The 22,221-nt window shown below is 40.3% G+C and overlaps 1 pseudogene; it reads right to left on the bottom strand.

The window, feature by feature from the left end:
* Window positions 1–831: 831 nt before the first annotated feature.
* Window positions 832–22,221, bottom strand: part of LOC134381643 (receptor-type tyrosine-protein phosphatase S-like) — a 139,436-nt pseudogene continuing 118,046 nt past the window's right edge.

Raw genomic sequence — 22,221 nt, 5'->3', positions numbered from 1 at the left:
AGTAGCTGCCCCTCTTAAGAGGGGGAGGGAAACTTATCCCACTTCCTCAGCCTGTGGTCTTTGCCTGCACTTGTGGGAGACCCTAAATTTTGGAAGGTGGTAGGCAATTGCATAGAAAGACGGTATAATGGGTACTCACCCTGCAATAGCAGTGCCTGGTTTCAGATATGGTTTCAACATACTGGTTCTGTAGCACTGGGCAAATTACTTAATTTCTTACACCTCTCAGTTTCTTTATTCACAAAATTGAGGTAATAATAACTCCTACCTCACAGGGTTATTGTGCCAGGCACACTGTAGGTGCTAAATAATTGTCAGCTATTATGCCCATTCTTCTGAGTCATTCACCTCTTTGATAGTCTAGCAGAAGATTCTTTGGAAAAAAAGACAATTCCCAAGAAAATGCGTATTTCATACAAGTAAAATATCTAACATTGTACCTTACACTTTCCAGGGATCTTACCCATCACTGAGGAGCTTGCCTAGCATGGGTGGCCATTCGATTTCTGGTTGCTGTGTGATTTCTGGTTGTCGTGTTTCTGTGAGTGGTACCCTCCTTTGTTAACCCCGCTGCTTTTACCTTGCCTTTGGCAGGTACTTTGGAGTCCGTTCAGAGTGCGTTCCCGGGCTTGGTGCTGAGAATGGGGGCGGGGATGGTGTGGATGGGGTCTCTCCTTCGTGCAACTCAAATTCTGGCTCTGCAGTGGGTAGCAATGAAGGCTGAGAAATGTCAGGATGGGAAAGTCCTGTGTCAGGAACCCGTAGGGGGAGGGAGAAAAGGCTTCCCTAAGGAAGTAAAATTTCAGCTGAAAACAGAAGGAGTCAAGTTAGCTACACTTGAGAAAGGGCCCCGGCAGTAGAAGAACGTGGTTCCAAGACCTGGGGGGGAACACAGTCTGCAACTGAGAGCGACTGAGGCGTTTCTCCTGTCCGTGGCAAGATGAAGTGAAAGATGGCGGCTGCCAGGTCTGGCCCAGGCGTGGAGGCCACTCTAACAGCCGACTCTTGACTCTGACAGTGATGGCGAGTCACTGAAGGGTTTCCAGTAGGGAGTGAGAGGATCTGATCTGAGATTAGAAAGGGACATTCTGGCTGCGCTCTGAGGCAAAAGGGAGCACAAGGACCCCGGCAGGCGGCTGTGGCCAGCAAGTAGGCATGAATGCGTCACTCTTAAAGATTCTGGGCCAGATGCAGGTGGTGTAGAGGCACAGTGTACAGACTGAGAGATATTTAAATATGTGGCTTCAAACTAAAGCTAGCCCTCCTTTCCCCTCAAACCAGGAGAGATAAACATTCCCCTACTGTCTGCGCTTCTGCTGACAGCACCTAGAACATATTTAGTTTGGAAAAAGAAGGGACTGATATCTAAAGTGGAGCTTGGGGGTTGTCTACTGATGCCAATTATCTGCACTAATCTACATGACCCATTGTCTCAGATAACGCAGGGCTGCTCGCACTCCTTTCACCCGAATTGTGGTTGTCATTGCAGGGCCCAAAAGCCAGCCAGCGATAGCTCTACACCAGTCCCTCTTGGCAAACAATCAGCAAACAGAGATAACTTTAAAGGGTATCAAGCCCAGCTTTACGATGCCCTCACAGGCACGAAGGGCACTGTCTCAACAGCCTAAGCCACCAGATAGGGTGGGCCAGGGCTGCTTGTTAACTGACCTGCGGGGACCAGCTGGGACTCATCTACTTACTGCAGAGCAAAGGTAACCTGGGATGCAAAAGTCAACAGCTGCCTCCCAGGAGACCATGTTGCCTGGAAATGAAGGCACTAGGCTTCAACCAGAAATATTTCCACTGGCACAGAGCCCGGTGGGATGAAGCCTGCCGGGCAAGAGCTCATGCCATGGGGATGCGAGTGATCGCACGTAGGTCCTCACAGCTGGCTGGCTGCTTCGGGTCCCTCTTGTTATATCACTGAGCAGCTTCAAGGCTACTGATCATCACGGACATGTGCTCTGGTCACTTACAACTTGGGTATTTTAGCCCCGTAACCAGGTTTCCTTTCTTAGTGGAAGTAAGATTAAAGGCAGCAATAATATAATAGTGATAATAGTAATATTGATATCATTTATTAATTAGGTATATTGTATATTGAAAGCAGTATGATACTCAGGTTATATACATTATCTCTAATCCAGCAGTCACAAGGTAGCGTGCACTTATGAATCACCTGGAGAGCTGTAAAATATTGATGCCTGAGCTCACCCTCCAAAGACCGATTTAATTGATCCGGGTGGAGTCAGGGCACTGGCCTTTAAGGCTCCCCAGGGAAGTCTAATGTGCCGCCAAGATTGAGAACCACAGCTTTCATCATCACAACAACCTGCAACATAGGGGTTCTTAGCCTCACTGTATAGATAAAGAAAACAGGGCCGAGAACAAAACTTGCATATGTGCAAGATAAAGGACTTAACATTGAGTCCTGGCTCAATGTACTTAACATTGGGGACTTAACATTGAGTACTGGCTGGCCACCACCCCCCATTCCCAATTTGCTTCATGTACTGTTTGGTGAATTCTTGGGTGAAGAGTAAACAGGGAGAGCACGCAGAAGGAGAAAAGGGGGCCCAGGGCCGTAGGAACCCATGGGGACCCCGGAACTTTGTGAGCTGGAGGCTCCATCACCACCCTGAGCCTGCTGTGTGGCTGTGCAGCCTGCAGGTGAGAATCCTGAAGGGGAATAGCCCCAGAGGACAAATTACTGGCCTTTGTGGTTGCAGCAGCTCCTGACCTCTACCCAAGCCCCAGGGACTGGCACAGAGGAGACATTTGGCGGAAAGTTGAACAGGGCACAGCCGAACTGGGGCAGGCAGCCACGCACAGTCAGTTAGCTGAGCATTGTTGTCTTGCTGTAGGGAGATGAACTTCCTTCCCCAGTGTCTGCTGTCTCACCCTGTGCCATGTCAGCTCAGGGCTGGCACCAGGTTCTCCAGGCTGCCTTTAAACTGTATTTCTGAAACATTGGGGTAAACACAGGAAGGTCACACTGGTTGATACACTATCGAATGGGAAGGCATCATTCTCTGATTCTTGTTTCCCCAACCATGAACCCTCTTAAAACCATATTTGCCTGAAATAAACATAATCAAGTAGGATTCTGGAGCTGTACCTTCCTTCCTCCCTGCTGGAAACCCACCAGCACAGGGCACTTGGCTCTCAGCCTCCTAGAATGAAGCACAGACCCAGTCAAGGAACTAAACTCCTTTGAAGCCTCCCATTTTGTAAACCAAGGTGAACCTCCTGAGGTGTTTCTGGTATCATCGCTGCAAGTGGCTACGAAACGATCAAGTTCTGAGAGTGAGGGAAGAGGGGGGAGAAGTTTCTGGAATCTGGGATAGGAGTTGTCTGGTCCTCTCTCTACTCCAGATCTGAACCCTCCTCTTGTACTCCCCACAAAGGCTAGGACTGGCCACCTTTATTCATTCATTCATTCGACAGCTATTAAGGGTTCATAGCACTGTGGGGATTCTTGGAGGGGTAAGACCCGTTCTTGACCTTAAGTAGCTTGCAGTTTAGCAGAGAAGTCATCTAAAGAACAAGCATAATGATGAGGAAACCGCTGGTAGGGTGGGAGCATAGCGAGGGGCCCTGGACCCAGGCTGGGGGTGTGGGGAGGGTTTCCCGGAGGGGCAATACCTGACTTGAGACTTGGAAAGTACCTAGCAGGAGCTGGCCAGGTAGAAAGTAGAGAAAATGATTTTCTAAGTGAAGGGGGGGGGGGGGCATCAGCAAAGAAACAGAGCTTCTGTCCCCTGCTTCAATAAAGGATGCTCCTTGTTGAAAGGTCACCCTGGTCCAGCTCCAGTCTCTTCTTTCTCTAGATTCCAGAGGCTTGGACTTCCTTCTGTACATTCAGACCAAAGGACTGAATCACAGAGTGACTGAATTCCTCACTGAGATTTTTTTTTTTCAACAGAAACATGCAGTTTAAAAGTCCTGCCATCCACACCACAGAACTTTTCCCAAGAAGGCATGGGCCGGGTAGAGGCAGCTGCACAGTGGGAGGAGTGTGGGGTTTGGGGCCAGAAAATAAGACTCAAATGAGGCCAATGATACACGAAGCACAGGCATCATGTAGAGGTGTCTTTTCCCCCCTTGGTAAGCATTATGTTCCATAATATTAAATGTCATTTCAGGGAAAACACCTAGGTCCCTGGGGGGAGGCGTTGCTGGATTTCAACCCTGGCTCTACCATTTAGGATCTTGGGCTACTTACTGCAGGTCTTCAAGCTTTAGAGTTTCCATAGATAAATGAGGACTAGGGCCATCCCCAAATCTGCTTCTATGGTGAGAGTTAGGTGAGATGATAGCAGAAGGACACTTAGGGCTTGGAACAGAAGGAGTCTCAGCAAATGGTCGCTGTGCTCCGTGGTTCCTTTGAGAACAAGTATTTGGGTCTAAAAAGAGTAATGTCAGGGGCTAAGTCCTCAGGGGGCCAATTGATAAGTGGGATCCTCCTATGCCCCTCTCAGAAATGTCTGTGATGAACCTCAGAGGTGGGATGAAACAGAGTGGGCAGGGTAGACCCCTCCCCACTACTGGAAAAGGGCTGCAGTCTCACACGGTGCTCAGAGCCACCTGGTGACATAATTAATTCCAAAATGTAACCCCAATTTGGGACCAGGGTGAAACTATCTCCTCTTGGGCAACTTCTGTGAAGTATAGGAACCCCAAGAGTAAGAAAACCCTCAGGTGTATCAGCATGGCTCACTCTGCAGCTTCCCCATGTCCTCTCGACTTGGGATTTCCTTATTTCCCATCATCTTTAAATGTGTGTGAGGGACTGTGGAGGCTCAGTGTCTAGCTACCTAATACTTAATGTGTCTTCTACCCTCTTGCTCTTAATTCCATCACCATCCTGGACCAATTTTGGGGAGCTTTTGAAACCTTCCAGCACAGGCATTCAAGGATTACTATCTTCCCACCAGCCCCAAATGCTGATTTCCAAGGACTATAAATCAGTGCAATAAACGGTCATTGAAATCTCAAAGGGACCATTCCCCACCCAGGACGCTGAAGGGGCTCTACTTGCTTATTAGAGGCCCATCGGGTTGGGGAGTTTGTCATCACTAGGCCTGGGGTCTTCTCAGGAGCCTTCCTGACTTCATGCCCTTGTCTCTGTGGGCTAGGGATCGAGTGTCAGTGCATTTGTGTCCTATGTCTGCTGAAACCACAAACTGGGTGGCTAAAGCAACAGAAATTTACTGTCTTACAGTTCTGGAGGTCCAAAATGAAGGTGCCAGCAGGGCCATCTCTCTCTCTGAAGACTCTGGGGGAGGAAGCTTCCCAGCCTCTTTTACCATCTGGTGGTTGCCCACGATCCTGATGCTCGAGGCTTATAGATGTATTCCAGTCTTTGCCCCTGTCTTCATATGACCGTCTCCCTTGTGTGTCTTCCATCTGAATTTCCCACTCTTCTAGGGACACCAGTCGCTGGATTAGGGTGCACTCTCCTCTAACATAATCTCATCCTAATGATACATATCTGTAAAACCCTACTTCCAAATAAGATCTCATTCACAGGTGCCTGGAGTTAAGACTTCAATGTATCTTTCCAAGGACACAATTCAACCCCCAACAGTCGGTTTCCTCCAGATAAAGCTCCTCCAATGCTCTGCTTCTAGCCTAAAAGAAATGGCTGGAGGGAATGACATCCAGGTTCCCACGGCCCTCTTGACCATTTCTGGTGGGCTAAGAGAAAGGCTAGCTATGTGAGCTGTTACCATGAAAGCACAAGGAAAGGAGCTCTCTAGAAACAGACTTTTGGGGGGAGGGTCCCTCACGGAAACTGCCTGCACTCCTAACCTGACCCTCTTGTTTCCAGCCCCCTCACCATAGGGACCCCTTCCAAGTTTCTAAGTTCAGTGACCCAATCCTCACCCACAGAAATTTCTACCTTTCCCCCAAAATGTATGATCCACCTTTGGATCCTTTTCTGTAACTCAAAACACCCCAACATATTCCTCCTCAAGCTCTTTGGTCGGATGCTCATCGATACTTTTCTGTTCAGCTTACTCTGAGGACAGGGGAGGGAGGCTTGGGCTTGGTTCCATGAACAAGAGTGACAGGTGTAGGTCTCCCAGCTCCACTTCTGTGTCCTCCTTACTTGAGACAGCCATGGCCAATCCTCTTACAACGTCCTTTATTTCTCCATGACCACGACTTTCACCTTGCTCATTTTGGATCAACACACTCACTAATGTTAACAAGCATTTGTTGCTTTCTGCCTGGGCTGAGCCTGTCTGCTTTATAAGAGAAATCACAATGGTTTTCATAGTTATACTCTTTGCTTCCTGAGTGGAATAGCACCAGTTATGATGTTATATTATGCTATTTATAATTACTTATATTATAATCTGGATCTCTTTTTTGATGGTAGGTGGTGGAGGAGGTTTGCTGATTCATTGCCTAGCAATACTTTTTGAATAAACCCTCAGAATTAAGTCCATTTTATTATCTTCTTTTACTTTGAAATAAATTTTTTAAATGTTCACCAAGTTAAAAAAGCATATTTAAACACCTGTAGTCTGCCATATAATGGTGTTGGGAAAGAATCCAGAAGAAGTGGAGGCCACAGAAATATTTCAGAAGGCAGGGCTAGGACACAAGTCCCTCTGTTCATTTGCCCCGCTGTCATTTGAGGTGGGGACTTATCAGCTCGTGCCAGGGCTGGTATAAGTCTCTGGCCTCCAGCTTCTTTCTCCTGCAGCCTGTGCTGCTCAAGGATCTCAGTATCATGTGACATGCCAGCTCAAAGTTTCCCTGTGCTCCTCACCAAGGACAGGACACATGCCACCCTCCTCCACCAGGCATTCAAAGTACCTTACTATCAGACTCCTCCTGACCTTCCAGAGACTCCACTGCTGTCAAATGGGTTTATTCGTTGTCCTCTTGTCCTGTGATAGTGCTGAAATACCTTCATTTTATGTTTAGCATCCTGGATCTCTCTGCATGCCCCCTGTCAGAAATCCTTCCCCTCCTACCTCATGTCTGTCCAAATCCTACCACGTCCTCTCTCTGCTGCAGCTGGAAGCTTATGCTTAGGTATGACATGGCTATCTGGCTCGATGAGCAATCATTTTGTGCTCCATTTCCCTTTACCCATAAACGGATGGAAATGAATAAGCCATCCCTGGGCAAGACTGTACCCCCTGCTCCCCACATTTTCTTTTCCTCTTCACTGGCAGCTCCATTATCCTCAGCTGCTCTGCTCTGGCCACTTCATCCATTTTCTTCACAAACCCAGAAAGAACTTGATATCACTGAGATATGCTCTTTTTGCTATAATCTATGTCCAAGCATGTTTTTATATAGTTTTACAGTTTTGTCTCCTAGATTGTGCACCTATCCTCTGGGCAACTTTACCTGAGCAGATAAGGAAAGAGGGAGTTTCGATGTTCACTGAGTCAGCTGTGTGCCTCACATGAACACATGTGGACCCATTTTAAATGATCTACAAACTTGTCAGGAAGCGTTTTGATCCATACTTTCTAATGAGCAATCTGAAGCTCGGAAAGGGTTAATGACTTTCCCTGGGAATGTTTGATGGCAGATACGGTGCCAAATAGAAAAAAGTGGGATGGAGCCAAATAGAAAAATTGTGGGATGGAGCCTGTTGGAACAGGCTTCACAGATGTGGTCGGGGTTGAGCCAGACCTTGGTCTGGTGGGCAGGAGAAGAGAGCACCGTGAGTGTGAACAGCATCACGAAGATTTTAGCTCAGTATGACAATGTGATCATTTATGGCTTCCAGAGATTGCACATGACTTTCTTTAAGAATGCACTATTAAAGTTAATTGCCTTGTTTTGAGCATGCAAGCACTGAAATGTGCTAAAATGGTCAAAGTTCAGGGGTAAGTGAACTTTACTGCAGCATGTTAAGAACAGAATAAATGCTGATAAAGAAGCAGAGACGTTTTTATTTTAACTGCAGGTCAAAAGAGGACTCTTAACACAAGGTAGTTGAAACTGGGCAAACACACAATCCCAGATGGTCTCATACAGCAAGATAAAAATGAACGAGCCAGTGTGGGTTCATCCATGGTAGCAAATGTACTGTTGTGGGGCGGGGAGGGGGATATGTGGGAACTCTGTACTTTCTGCTCAATTTGCTATGAAACTAAAATGGCTCTAAAATTAAAAGTATGTTTAAAAATCAAATAAAATAAATTAAAAAACAATTTTAATGAATGAGTCTGGGTTCCAACGCTGTTCACTGTGGCATGAGAGGAGGGAAGTACATGTCTTCTCTTGGTGTGCTGGAGCATAGACACTCCACACAGCTAATGTGAGCTTCATGGTCTGTTCTTCCAGGTCACTTGCTAATGAAATGCTCATGAGCACTGAAGCCTCAAAATGCAAGACATGGAATATGAAAAGAAAAAAAAGAAGAAGAAAATGACGCAGAGAAGGAACTGAAGGATATTTTAATAGTCTACATATCGAAAAATGAAAAGCTGGCTGCCTGTACAGATTATAAAAAAATAATGACTAAGTGTTCAGGAAGAGGAGTTTTACAGAACATTTAATATATGGTAATCTTGAGAAGTTTCTCACCTCTAATTTTCTGTTGTATTTTCTTTAAAACAGGGACAACAATACCTGCCTCATATGGGTACAGTAAAAATTAAATGACATAAAGTATATAAAATGCTGGTCGCAATGCATTGTCTTCCCTAAAAGTAACCTTTACGCTTTTATTGTAATCTTTCTTGTGTTTACAGTTTTGTTTCTCAGATATGCCTTCCTAGACACTATAGTTTAGTCTTGACCATTAAAAAATGTTGGATACATCGTAAGTATATTGTAAGTCTCTTTTGATGTACTAGAGCTCCCTCTAGTCCTTTCTTCTCCTTAGAATTTATCTGTTGAAGATCCTGGGTTGTTTGACCTATAGAATTTCTCAAAGTCTGGATTTTGTTAATCTCGTGATCATGGTACAGTAAAACAAATGCTCTCTTTTTTCTGTTTCTTGTAAATTTTCAGCTGGACTCAGATTCTTGAACACTGTATTTTTTTGAAAGAATTTGTCACCAGTACCTGCACTAAAGGAAATACACAAGGAAGGTCTTTGGGCAGAAGAAAAGTGATGCTAAGTGACAGCAAAAATTTGTAGGAAAGAATTGTTCCTTGCTCAATTAAACTGTTAAATTTAATTTGTCTAAAGTATTTCTTTTAACAGAATGAATAGTAAAGGAAAGACATATATGTAAGTCAATCTAAATAAATATTGACTGTATAAACCAACACTATTAATGTCTTATGGGGTTTTAAATATATGTAGAATTAAAACACATGACAATGATAGTATAAAAGTCAGAAAAAAGACAAATAAAAAGTGCTCAAGTGTCTTTTCATTGTACAGGAATTGATTAAAAATACTAATTCATATTATACCTTAATCAATCCAGGATGCATGTCAAAACTCTGAAGTAGCCTCTGAAAGAACACCAAAATATTATATAACTGCCCCAAAGTGGAAAAAGTGGAGTAGTAAAACATACTTGATTAACCCAAAAGAAGGTAAGAAAAAAAAGTATGTACATAGAACAGATAGAGCAAGTTTGGAAAAAAATAGTAAAAAACCCAAGTGTTCTAGCAATTACATTAAATATAAATAATTTTTAAATTTTATATTGTCAGATTGTATTGAAACATAAGATATAATAACACATTGCTTATGAGAGAAGCATCTTAAATACAAGGATACAGAGAGAATAAAAAAGTAGAAGAATGGAGAAGGATACACCATACAAACCCTCACCAAAAGAAAGTTGCCTAGTTATACTGATATCAAACAAAGTAAATTATAAGTCAAGAAGGGACCCTTTATAACAATAAAAGGGTCAATCCAATTGAATGATAAAATATTCTAAAATCTGTAGTGTTTAATAATGTAGTTTCAGAATATATAAAGAAAAAATAGTAGAATTAAAGGAGAAATAGGCAAATCCACAATCACAGTGGAAGCTTTTAAACACATTTCTCATGGAAATTGGTAGAATAAGCAAACAGAAAATACAACAGTGAGCAAAGTCAGACATGGCCTCTGCTTACATTGAACTTGCACTAGAGTAAAGACACAGGTAGTAATCAGATAAACACATGAATAAATATAAAATTACAAGTTAGCTGTGTGGTCTGAAAGAAAGGAAGACCGTTTTATAACAATGAACATGACCTGGGCTGAGGGAATCAAGAAAGGCTTTTCTGAGAAAGCGACACTCGGTATCAGCTCTGAAGAGTGAACAATGGTTGATTAGGTGAGTGGAAGTTGAAGTGTGGACCAAAGAGCATCCAACATTGGGCTTCATGGCATCTGCAAGGATCCTGTGGTAGGGGAAGTGTGAAGAACTGGAAGGAGGCCCAAGTGACAAAGTGCAGTGTGTGAAGCAAAGTAGCTCCAAAATCATGCTGGGGCGGTGGGCAGAGCCAAAACACTCAGAGCTGGGTAGGCCATGTGACAGATCTCAGACGTTATCCAGAGAGCAATGGGAAGCCAACCAAAGGTGCTAAATAAAGCAGGTTCACGTGATTATTGGATTTATGTTTGGAAAAGATTATTCTAGCTGTGACATGAGAATGGATTGTAGAAGGTCAGAGTCAATGGAAGAGGCTAGACAACCCATCGGTTTTTTACCAGTGATGGGACACGAGAACAGTGGCGGTGACAATGGAGATGGAGAGAGTCAGGTTCAAGAGACAGTCCAGGGATGATGAAGTCAACAGCACTTGGCAGAGGACGCTCCATGGTGACTGAGGACAAGGGAGCCGTCGAGGATGTCTTTTCAGTTCCTTACTTGTGCAATTGGCTGTGACACTGATGTAATTCTCTGAGACCAGGCTTTGGAGGGAAACCATAAACTCAGTCTGGACATGTTGAGACTGAGGGTTTTTTTCTGTTAGAGATGGTTCTACAGGACACCTTCTCAAGGCTCTTCACTGATTTTCTCTTTGTAGTGTTTGGTGGGTTTTATTTGCTTGTTTTACCTTCTCTAACATTTCAAAACTGCAATTGCAAGCCCTGACTGTGGATATTTATCACGTCACCACATCAGAACATTGCTGCTTGCCTAATTTGAACCTTCCCAGGGAAGCAGGCCAACAAGAGAGAAGACGGAAAATGTGCTGATGCTCCAGGGGTGCTTGCAGGATGCTGGACGCTGACCCTTGTCAGAGTCCAAAAGGCTCAGGGAACTTTCTTGGCTCTGGCTGTCAAAGGCCATCTAAGGTGACAGGATTGCTGTTCTGGAAGAAGCCGCAGGAGGATGGGCAAGCCAAGTTTAGGAGAATTGGCTCTCAACACACAGAGCCATTTCGGAGAAGCTAGTGCTTCAGTGCCTTCGTAGAAAATTTAATCTGTCAGGGATATGAATCAGGCGTCATAGGAAAAGAGAGGCCAATCAGCTCTTCCAAAGCAATTTCCTGTTAGAACTACAGGATGGGAGATGCCCATTCCCTTGCCCCAGGCTGCTTGAGATCCTGTTGGCAGGTCATTTGAAAATCCTTTCCATGAGAAAACATCGTGAAGGTGACAGCCTGTGCAAAGACAATTCACATCCAGGAAAAGAATATATATTCATGGCTATTTGTTTATTTTGGGGGACCAATAACGTTATGAGGATGTATCGAGCCCCCCCTTTTTTTTCCAACACATTTTCCCCTCCTTCTGTCTTTTAAATCCTTCAGGGCTTAACTTAAAAGAAGAAATTGAATTTCTGTCTATTAAGGTCTGATAAAAAATTTGGTCATGGTATCTGATCTGAATGAGGATTGTAAGATTATTTGTGACTTATATCATGTGTTCTTTAAGAGAGCTTGACTTTTAAGGTCTGGCCCCAATTCATTTATTATTAACTGTGCCTAAAGTTTGAACAGTTGGAAAACTGAAGAGAGGATCTGCCTCCTTAGTTGAAATAGAATTCTGAGTTTTGTGACTACGCAAAGAAGATAGGAGACAAATGGTTTACAACTGTCCTGCAAGCTATTAACCCTAACTCTATTGTCAAAGGAGGAAAGGGGGTAGGTGTTCAGAAATTTGTTATCTATGTTGTTTTTTTGTATTTGTGACGTGTTTGAGGACCATCATCTTTGGCATTTATAAAATAACAAGCTGTATAGATCTAACCTGGGACCAGGAGGGTCAACAAACAAAAGCGCCATTGAATTTTGAAGGGGGGAAGGTGGCAGGTAGTTATGGCTCTCCGGAGACCCAGTCACTTGGGATCCTGACCTGTATTAATCCTCCCCCCTCTCATTACCCATAGGAAACAAAGGCCCAGAGGGAGGTGTCCTGCTGAAAGTCATACAATTTATATCTCAGAATTCACCGTCCTATGTGTTTTCTTCAGAGAAAAGAGCTGAGAGCATGCATGGGTCTTTATTCCACCAGACTGATGTGGCATATTATGAAGACAAAGTCTCAGGTGATAGCAACGAGAAGCACCGTCCTGTATAAAATCCCTCTCCATGGACTCTGGGCTTTGGATGTGCTTATGTCATTTTTGTTTTCATTTTGGATTCCTGTAGACTCGATTAAGAGGAAGCCATCTGGTTCTTGGGTATAGCTGAGTGTAATTAAGGGAAATGAGAGGAGGGAATCCTCTCAGAGCATGTTTGAACTTGTCCTTGCCTGGGCCCCTCCTACACGTGGATACCTGAGTATTGAGGCCTTGAGCTGATAAACAAGGTCTTGGACTTGACAGTGACCCTTTCTGAGAAGGGTTTGCCCTCCTGTTTTCAAGCTTTGTGCTTGTTTCCTTTCCTCTAAGAGAACATTGGCTTACTCCTAATGTGGCCCCAAACCATACAATGAGAAGTACAGCCCAAGTCTACCTTTTAATTGTTTCTTGTTCCTTAATTTGGTGGATGAAACGAGTGACCTAGAGCTTGTAATTGTTGGAACCCCATCTCTGCTCCAACCCCAACTCATTAATCAATGATTTGTACTTGTTCCTGTCATATTGACAAATATGCCCGAGGCCTGAATTTAAATCTGAAACTAAGTCAATGACCTCAGTTTCCACATTCTGATTCATTCTGACACAATCATTTGGTAAAATAGCCTCAGTTTCCCATCTGTAAAATGAGTTCAATGTTGGTGACATTGGCCTTAAATAAAATATCTTTAAGAAAATTGCTGAAGGCTGTGATGTATGACTAATGTATTGTTATTTTATAATGAAGAGTTTTACCTACCAAAGACAGGAGGTATATCAGCCGCCTATGGTATTGCTGGTAATTTACTATTAATGATTTCTAAAAACTCCAGCATTGCAGGAAGCTTCAAGCATCATTACTGCATTACGTTTTGCTTTTGTGTTAATGAGCAGCTATTTTTCACTGTTGTTTTCATGGGTAGCAAGATAGTACCAATAAGCAATTTTAACAAACAGGATAGTAGAAAACAGAGTCCACACTCTGTCACATATTATTGAATGAATGATCAAATTCATCCTTATCATTACATAAAATTTCCTGGACACAGGCAGTAAGCCATATACGTCCTTCTCACCAATGCCCTCACTACATCATGCCCATTCAGAGGTAAGGGTCAGGAAATGCTATATTTAGTTAGTACTTTCATGCAGAAAGAATTAAATAATCTAAATCATTACTTTTTTGCTTTCTACATAATTGAGAAGAAAAAAGTCAAGGTACAATTTCAGGCAGTGGAGGACTTTTTATTCAATTTATCTCTTTTATGAATTAGAATGAGGAAGACATTTGATGCCACCAAAGAGGTCTTTTCCTTCTAGGAGGTTTTTAAAAAATCATGTTTCATAGAGAGTTCTCTGTTTTGTAGAAAGTCCTTGGAGAGGAGGACCCCCTACTTCCCCACAGTCTGGAATAATCTAAGTCAAGCCCAGTTGTACATACTATAGAAGCAAAACTATGCTAACCCACCCACAGTGTTATAAATGGAAGCAAGTCCTTTCTGTCTAAATCACAAGTCCCCATTCTACATCTCCAGCTTGTAATTTCCCTCTCTTCGTAATCTACTGTCCGTAGTAAAAATGTTTGTGCCCTGGGGATGGCTATATCTGAAGGTGCTAACAGTCAGCAGGAACAAGGACAGCAGAGGTCTTGCTCTGTCCTCTCTTATTTTGCATGCTTGCCCTTTGGTTAGTTGATGCTGTGAGAACAAACTCACAACTCTGAATGGCATATTTTCAAAAAGATGAATAATGCCAGGACAAAGCTCTCTGCAAACTTGATGCAATTGGCAGATGTAAAAGGTGGAGGAAGGAGATATTTAGCATGATGTATACATTCATTATTTAACAGCTCACAGCTAACAAATTGCATATTTTGTTATTTTCTGACCTCATTGAATTTTCCTTTATGGAGTCCAAGCATGTGCAACAAATACTTTTTTCATCCAATTACAGATGACAGTGTGTTTTTTCCCAATCAGCAGGGTCCTTGGTTGTGTGGTAACTGTCAGTAGGAACAAGGACGTCAGGGATCTTGTTCTTGTCTTCTCTTATTTTCCACGCCTGCCCTTTGTTGTTTGGCTTTAGGTTATTTGATGCTGAGAAATAGCTCTAGACACATCATATTTTCCACCCATTAATCAATGTTAATCCAAAGAATCATTCTCTACACTGAGACATAGACAGGGAAGGTCTCTTACCGTCACTTAGAAAACAAATCAGTGTTTATCCTTGGAATCTGTTCTAGACAAATGAAAGGACAAAAGAGAATGCACTGCTCATTAAGCATCCTGACAACCAGCTATAAAAACTCACAATTTGTTCAGTCAGTAAATGAATATTGTGGTATCTGTTGTATGTATTACGGTCTAGTGAAGTATTTCCTAAAAGGTATTTCATGGAAGAGAAGTCCCTGAAGATGCTTAAGAGAAAGGATTTTGGAGTGTAATAAATTTGGGGAGTGTTTTTTACAAGCTCTCTTTCTTTGAGACTCACAGTGCACGATAGAGTTTTATAGCTCTGACAACTCCTACTGTTAAAAAACAAAAATAAAAACAAAACTATACTTTATGTAACCCAGCATTTTAAAAACTCACTTGATTGCAGATCCTTTTGTATATTCATATCTATTAATATGTTAAAGCAGCAAGAGAAACAAGTATAAATTACAGTTTGGAAGCAGATCAGTATTTTTAATCAAAAGATAGTTTCCAACCTGAGGCTTGCTATCGATTTGCAGTACATCACAAACTGCCATCATAAGATGCTATATTTCACTATGTATCAATAACTTTTACTTTTAAATGAATATAATAATACTAGTGAGAGTTTATTAAGTTCTTATGATGTACCAAGAACTCTGCTAAGTGCTTTATACGTCTCATCTTATTTATTCCTTTAAACTTGTGTTTATTTTTAAATAAACTCAAGTAGTGTAGGAATACATTCTCATTACAAAAAGTAAAAAAAAAGATATAAATAAAATTCCTTTAATTTTAATATGTAAACATGCAGATCTTTTTCTGTGCATTTAAATAAAAATTGTGTCCTTACAAAAACATATACATGTATCACTTTTTTACATAAATAGAATCATATTGTGCATACTGTTGTGCCGCTAAGTTTTTTCATTTAAAAGTATATGTTAAAGATATTTATGTCAGTACATTTACACCTACCACATTCCTTTTCATGACTTCACGACATTTTATGGTGTATATGGACCATAAATTTTTTAGTGGTAGACACTCCTCTTATTTTCAAAATTTTCACTAATGTAACCAATGTTTTTTACTTCTGTTTGTGGTAGTATGGCTTATAGAAACTGCTGAACGATGTCCTAATTGAAATAAGAATGCTGTAGAAAACAGAATCTATCAACTGGTACATAAGAAAGGAATCTTCAGAGGTCAAAAATAAAGTGAAAGCAGAGACCCATAGAGCAAAAGATTGCCACAGTTATCTTTCTTTCTGAGGTTTGCTACTGAACCGTGGAAAATGATAACTCCTGCTTGGTGAAATGCAGGAGTCAGGAAGTAAAACCTAAGGCCCACCTGAGGAACTGGAGCCAATAGAAAACACCTGACATAAAGCTGGCATCCAAAGGGCTACACCTTCAATGTAACAGTAAACAAGAAGCAAAACTACCATCCAGAAAAGACAACAAAGATATTTGCCTGGCTCTACCTGGGTGCTGGATAGGGAATAAGGGTAATCTTGCCTAAGAATTTAAAACCACAAACCTGACTTCATGTGGGTTTACAATCTAGTTCCTGATGCCTTTATGTCTCAAAAAACATCAAGTAAGGAATATAAAGTGTCCCCAGGTTAGTGGTGTTCATAGGTGTATTTTGTAAGAAACACATCCAAATTTCTCTTAGACAGATTTTAAGCCAGGCCTCAAAGAAAGCCCACCAATAATGGTGTAAGAAAAATAAGCAGCCTACAGTCAAAATTCACTAAATACGTAAGTAACCAGAACGACATGAGTGAAAAGCAGCAGAAACAAAAAATAGGAGAATCAGATTTGTAAAGACTTTATATATTGGAATTAACTATATTAAAAGTTTTGAGAAATAAAGGAAAAGCTTGAGGACATGTAGAAGAATAAAAAATTTTAAAGAAAAACAAAATATGTTTATAAAAGAATCACTAGGGAAGTTTTAGAACTTCTGGAAGTAATAAATATAAAAATTGAAATTAATAAGACAATGTAAACAGCAGTTAAGACAGACGTAGCTAAAGAGAGAATTAGTAAATTAGAAGATATAGCTACAGGAGTTCTACAGAATATAGTCCAGAGAGATCAAGAGAGGTTAAAAACATGGAGGATAGAGTAGGAATATCTGACATACATTAAATAAGTTTCAAAAAGGGGGATAAAGGGGAAAAGACAATATTTGAAGAACTAATGACTGAGAATTTTCCCTAATTATTGAAAGACTCCAATTCTCATGTTCTAGAAGGCCAATGAGTCACAAGTATAATAAACAATAGAAATTCATACCTAAACATATTTCAGTGAAGCAAAACATGAAAGGAAAAGAGATTTTGAAAAACAGCCAGTAAGAAGACACAGCCGCCTACAAAGAAAAGCCAATTAGTGGTGGCTAACTTCTTAACGGCAACAATGACAATAATTTTTTCATGTTGAGAGAATATAAATGTCAACTTAGAATCTTATACTAAGAAGACGTTTTTCAAGAATAGGTTGAAGTAAAGATATTTTCTATTCTTATGCTTAAGCCATCTTTACTCTTTACTATGTGCTATTTACCTTGTTACGGAACAGCTGCTTCACCTCTGGGCATTGCCTCTGCATTCTAGGTAGGAAAAATGGAAAGGGCAAAGGTCAAGAAAACATGCTAGTAGGGTCTGCTATATCATTTAGGGTCTTTGTTGATTCATCATTCAATCAGCAAACCAACCAATTGATTTTAATAAGCAGCCTCTTGTGCTAGGAATTATACAAAGAAAAATCAAATGTGGTTCCCACTCTGTGAAGGCTTATAACCTAGTGGAAGATACCAGACAGAAAAAAAAATACACTAGTGCAGGAGAAATCATTACAACATAAATAGAGGAGGAAAAATAAAAAAATTTTTACAGGTTAAATTGTGTCCCCCAAAATTCAAATGTTGAAGCCCTAACCCCCACTACCTTAGAATGTGACCTTATTTGGAGATAGGGTCTTTACAGAGAACTTTAGTTAAAATGGAGTCATTAGGGTAGGCCCTAATCTGTTTTTAGTGTCCTTATAAGAAGGAGAAATTTGGACACAGAGACATGCATAGAGGGAAAGTGAACAGACACAGGAAGAAGATGGTTATTTACAAACCAAAGAAGAGGCATGAATTAGATTTTTCCATCACAGCCTTCAAAAGGAACCAACCCTGCTGACAACCTGATTTGGGGCTTCTAGTCTCCAAAACTGTGAGACAAACAATTTCTGTTGCTTAAGCCACCCAGTCTGTAGTACTTTGTCATAGCAGCCCTAGCAAATTAATATAGAGGGAGTGGTAATTCTCCTTGAGGTATAAAGAGTGAAAATGTTTTAGAAAAGCCTTCATGGATTATCTGAAGGGTGAGTTGTAGGATGAGTAGACATTCCCCAGGCAGAGTTAGGGGGCATGGGGCAATATGAATTCCAATCCAAATGGACATTACAATAGAAGTTCTTAAGTGAGATAGTGCATGATTTCTTAGTGTGCTTAAGTTGCCACAACAGAGTACCTTAGACAGCAGAAATTTATTTCTCACTGTTGTGGAGGCTGGTAAGTCCCACATCAAAGCACTGGCAAATTTAGTGTCTGGCAAGGGCTCTTTTCCTAGTTCATAAGTGGCCTTTTTTTTTTTTTTTTTTTTTTTTTGCTGTATCCTCATATGGCAGATGGGATGAGGGAGCACTTTAGGGTCCTTTTTATAAGGGTACTAATCCCATGTGGTGCCCTCATGAGCTAACCACCTACCAAGGCCATTACATTGGGATGCCTCCAAATACCGTCATATTGGGGATTAGGTTTCAACATACGAATTTTGGGGGAGATACACGTATTCAGTCTGTAGCACATGGCATGACCTGAGAAAGCACTATGGCAGGAATGTAGGTTTTGAGATAGAATGCCATAGTAGGATTAAGCAGTAGATTAGGAAGGACCTTTGATGGCACAAAAAAGTATCTCTTTGAAAAATAAACATGAAGTAGAGCAGTCTTTGTAACTAGTTTTGCATTAGTTTTGGGTCTGTTTCTGATTTCTTTGATGCCACTTAAATGAGCCTTCTGATCAGTTAAAACTGATGCTTAGATGAAAATTTTCCCCTCCATTCTCTAGTGCATTCTGCACAGTCCCCAGTATGATTCCAGGCACACTGTGTTGAACAAATGGTTAATGAAGAAAATATGGAGCTGTATACCAAGTTTGCGATAAAGCTATATGGCTTGACACACTTGCATAAACTCAGGATCTTAGTGCTTCTAATATATCTTGGAACCTTTGAGATGGTGTAAAATTTGGGTCTTTACTTGAAGACATGAAATCACTTAGAGCAGATGATTATGTTGTATGAGGATAGGTTGACATATAACTGCTACAATTATGTCTCCTCAAATAATCGTGATATTCATGTACCTTTCTAGTTTAAAATTTTTGTTTATTCATAAGTTTCATTGTTCAATTTAATTAAATCAAGGCCATGCAGGAAGTAATGGAGGAGAGCACAGATAGGTTTCACTTGTTCAAGCCCAGAGGATAGAAACTTAGTGTGTTTTAAATAGAAACTTTTTCAATTAAACCAACTCTCTCCTGCTCAATAAAGTCCATCCAAATCAAATTTGATGACAGTGCTTCCTAACTATAATAAATGGCTGTAAATAAGCAATCTAATTTGCAGTGCCTGCAACATGAAATATAATTAACCTAGCATAACCTTCATTATAATATTTGTCATGCCTTGAATCAAGGTTATCAAAATGGAAATTAGTTATAAGAGACAGAAGCCATTTATTGCTGTCTTTTGTTATGCCTGCATTCTAAAACAATAATTTACCTTCTATATAGAAATTAAATTTAAAAATCAATTTAATAAAATAATATATTACAATTCTTTATTGTTATAACACAGGACGTGGAAGATATTATACATGAGAGAACTCTAAATAGCATAGCAACCCAGGTTCCATTTGTGAAGTCTGATATCCATTTTTTGTGAGATTTGGATAGATCCTTTATCACTCTAGTACTTCAGTACTTTTATCTATAAAATAAAAATAGAAGTAGAAACCCATCCATCTAATGGAAGCACATTGGGATTAAAGAAACAGCATTCCAGCAGCCGTGCTTACGGCAAGACAAGCATTTTTGCTTGAAAGGACTACATCAATTTACAACTAATGTTGGGAGATGATGTCACAGTTTATTCAACAAATAGAATCAACACCAACTTTGCCTATGCAGAGACTGATTTTTTTAAATTTAATGTATTTCTGGAAAAGGAAAAACAGCCAAATACATAAGAGTTCAGAAGAATAGTGATGTTAACTGGATAAGAAAATTACTGTCTCTGGAGCTGAGCATCTTGCTGCTTTGGGGACTTAGTCTGAAAGAATTTCAGTTCACATCAAGGCCTTCATACTAATTCTCACATCAGGTTACAATCAGTAACAGATTTACAAATATAAAGACAATGACAGCTCAAAGAAGTTTTTTAAAAATGTGAATATAAGTAGACATTTATATATTTTACTTTATTTATTAGCTGAAGTTCTGTTTCACATAAAATAATTGAAGAAAACCCAGAATTATAAACGCCTGTATTATTATCTCATATTTAGGAAATGGCTGGACAATCGCCATGATCAATAGGAAGGAGGGGCACTCCTTGACCTAAAGAGCAAAAAGAATTCCCTGGGTCTTCACAGTCCTTTATCCCCAGCCTAGGGTGTTTCTTCAAATGTTTTGATTGTTCAGTACTATCATAAAAATATTATATATATATTAATTTATTATTATATGTTATAAATTTATATAATGTGCATTTATGATGTTCAAATACAATAGTTTCTAAAATATGAAATGTGGGCAAAATAAATCATGCTTTTGTAATACATGCATATTTTCTTGATGAAAAAGAACCCATTTGCTCTCACTGTAAACATTATTATTGAATATACTTCTGTAGCAGTTAGCCTATGCTGTATAACAAAACACCCAAAACTTAGTGGCTTAAAACAACTCTCACTTATCAGCTCTCAGTTCTGTAGTTCAGCAATTTTGGCTGGGCTCATCTGGGAGGTTCATATGCTGCTCTTATCCAGGCTCATATATGTGATTGCAGTCACCTGGCAACTGTGCCAGGTTGGATGGTATGGGATGGTCTCTGATGAAAATTGGCAGCCTGATGCCTTGGTTTTCCTCCACATGGCCTCTCCAGCAGGCTATCTTGGGCTCAGTTACATTGTCTTAGGGTTCCCAGCAGCAAGAAGCAAGTCCAAATGTGTAATCACTTTTTTAAAAAAATTAATAGATTTTATTTTTTTTTTGAGCATTTGTAGGTTTGCAGAGAAGACTGAGCAGAAAGCAAAGTTCCCATATACCTCCTCTCTACTCACTCCCACCCCCTTCACACACACAATTTCTCCTATATGAACATCTTGAATTAGTGTGGTATGTTTGTTACAATTGAAGAACCAATATTGTATTATTAATGAAAGTCCATAGTTTACATTAGGGCTCACTCTGTGTTGTGCAGTTCTATGGGTTTTGCCAAATGCATAACGTCATGTATCCATCATTGCAGTATTATACACCACAGTTCCACAGGCCTAAAAATACCTAAACACCTAAACATTCCCCTGTCCCTCCCCCAAACCCCTGGCAATGACTGATTTTTTTACTGTCTCTATATTTTTGACTTTTCCAGCTTGTCATATAGTTGAAATCATACAGTATGTAGCATTTTAAGACTGGCTTCTTTTACTTAATATGTATTTTAGGTTCTTCCATTTCTTTTCATAACTGATGATATTTTATTTTATGATGTATCATTCACCTATTGAAGTTAAGTTGCTATAAACCTTCATGTGCAGATTTTTGTGTGGACTTGTTTTCAACATATTTGGGTAAATAGAAAGGAGTGTGATTGCTGGATCATTTGGTAAGATTACGCTTAGTTTTATAAGAAACTGCCAAACTGTCTTCCGAAGTGGCTGTACCATTTTACATTCCTGCCAGTAATGGACAAGAGTTTCTGTTGCTCTGCGTCCTTACCTGCATTTGTTACTGTCAGTGTTTTGGATTTTAGCCATTCTAATAGGTATATAGTTATAGCTCATTATTGTTTGAATTTACATAAGTGTGTTTTCACATATCGCATCATATTTGTTAGTGATTCTTGTACCAAAGCAAGTCACATGGCGAAGCCCCATTTCCATGTGGGAAGAGAATACCCAAAGGGCACGGACAGTAAGAGTAAATAATGCAGCCATTTTTTAAGCTATCTACTGCAACGTCATTATTGTTTTTATTTATTTAATCTTTGTTTTATACTTTGTGATAATAATGATTCTAAGTCCTGGATTGTAACTGTAATTGAGTTAATTACATGGTTTTACTGGCTAGTAAGCTAAAAAAATATCTTCCAAGATCTAATTGGAAGTTGTTAACTGAATTTACAATATCGTTATCTTATTTTTCAGTCTTATTCACAATTATGTGAAGAATTTTTTGTTGAAATTTGGCTATTAAATTTCCACTTCCCTGATATCAATCTATTTTTCTCA

Source organism: Cynocephalus volans, chromosome 7, assembly GCF_027409185.1.
Source record: "Cynocephalus volans isolate mCynVol1 chromosome 7, mCynVol1.pri, whole genome shotgun sequence".
Classification (NCBI taxonomy): Eukaryota; Metazoa; Chordata; class Mammalia; order Dermoptera; family Cynocephalidae; genus Cynocephalus; species Cynocephalus volans.
The sequence above is the reverse complement of the archived record's forward strand: the minus strand, read 5'-3'. Positions and strand labels throughout refer to the sequence as shown.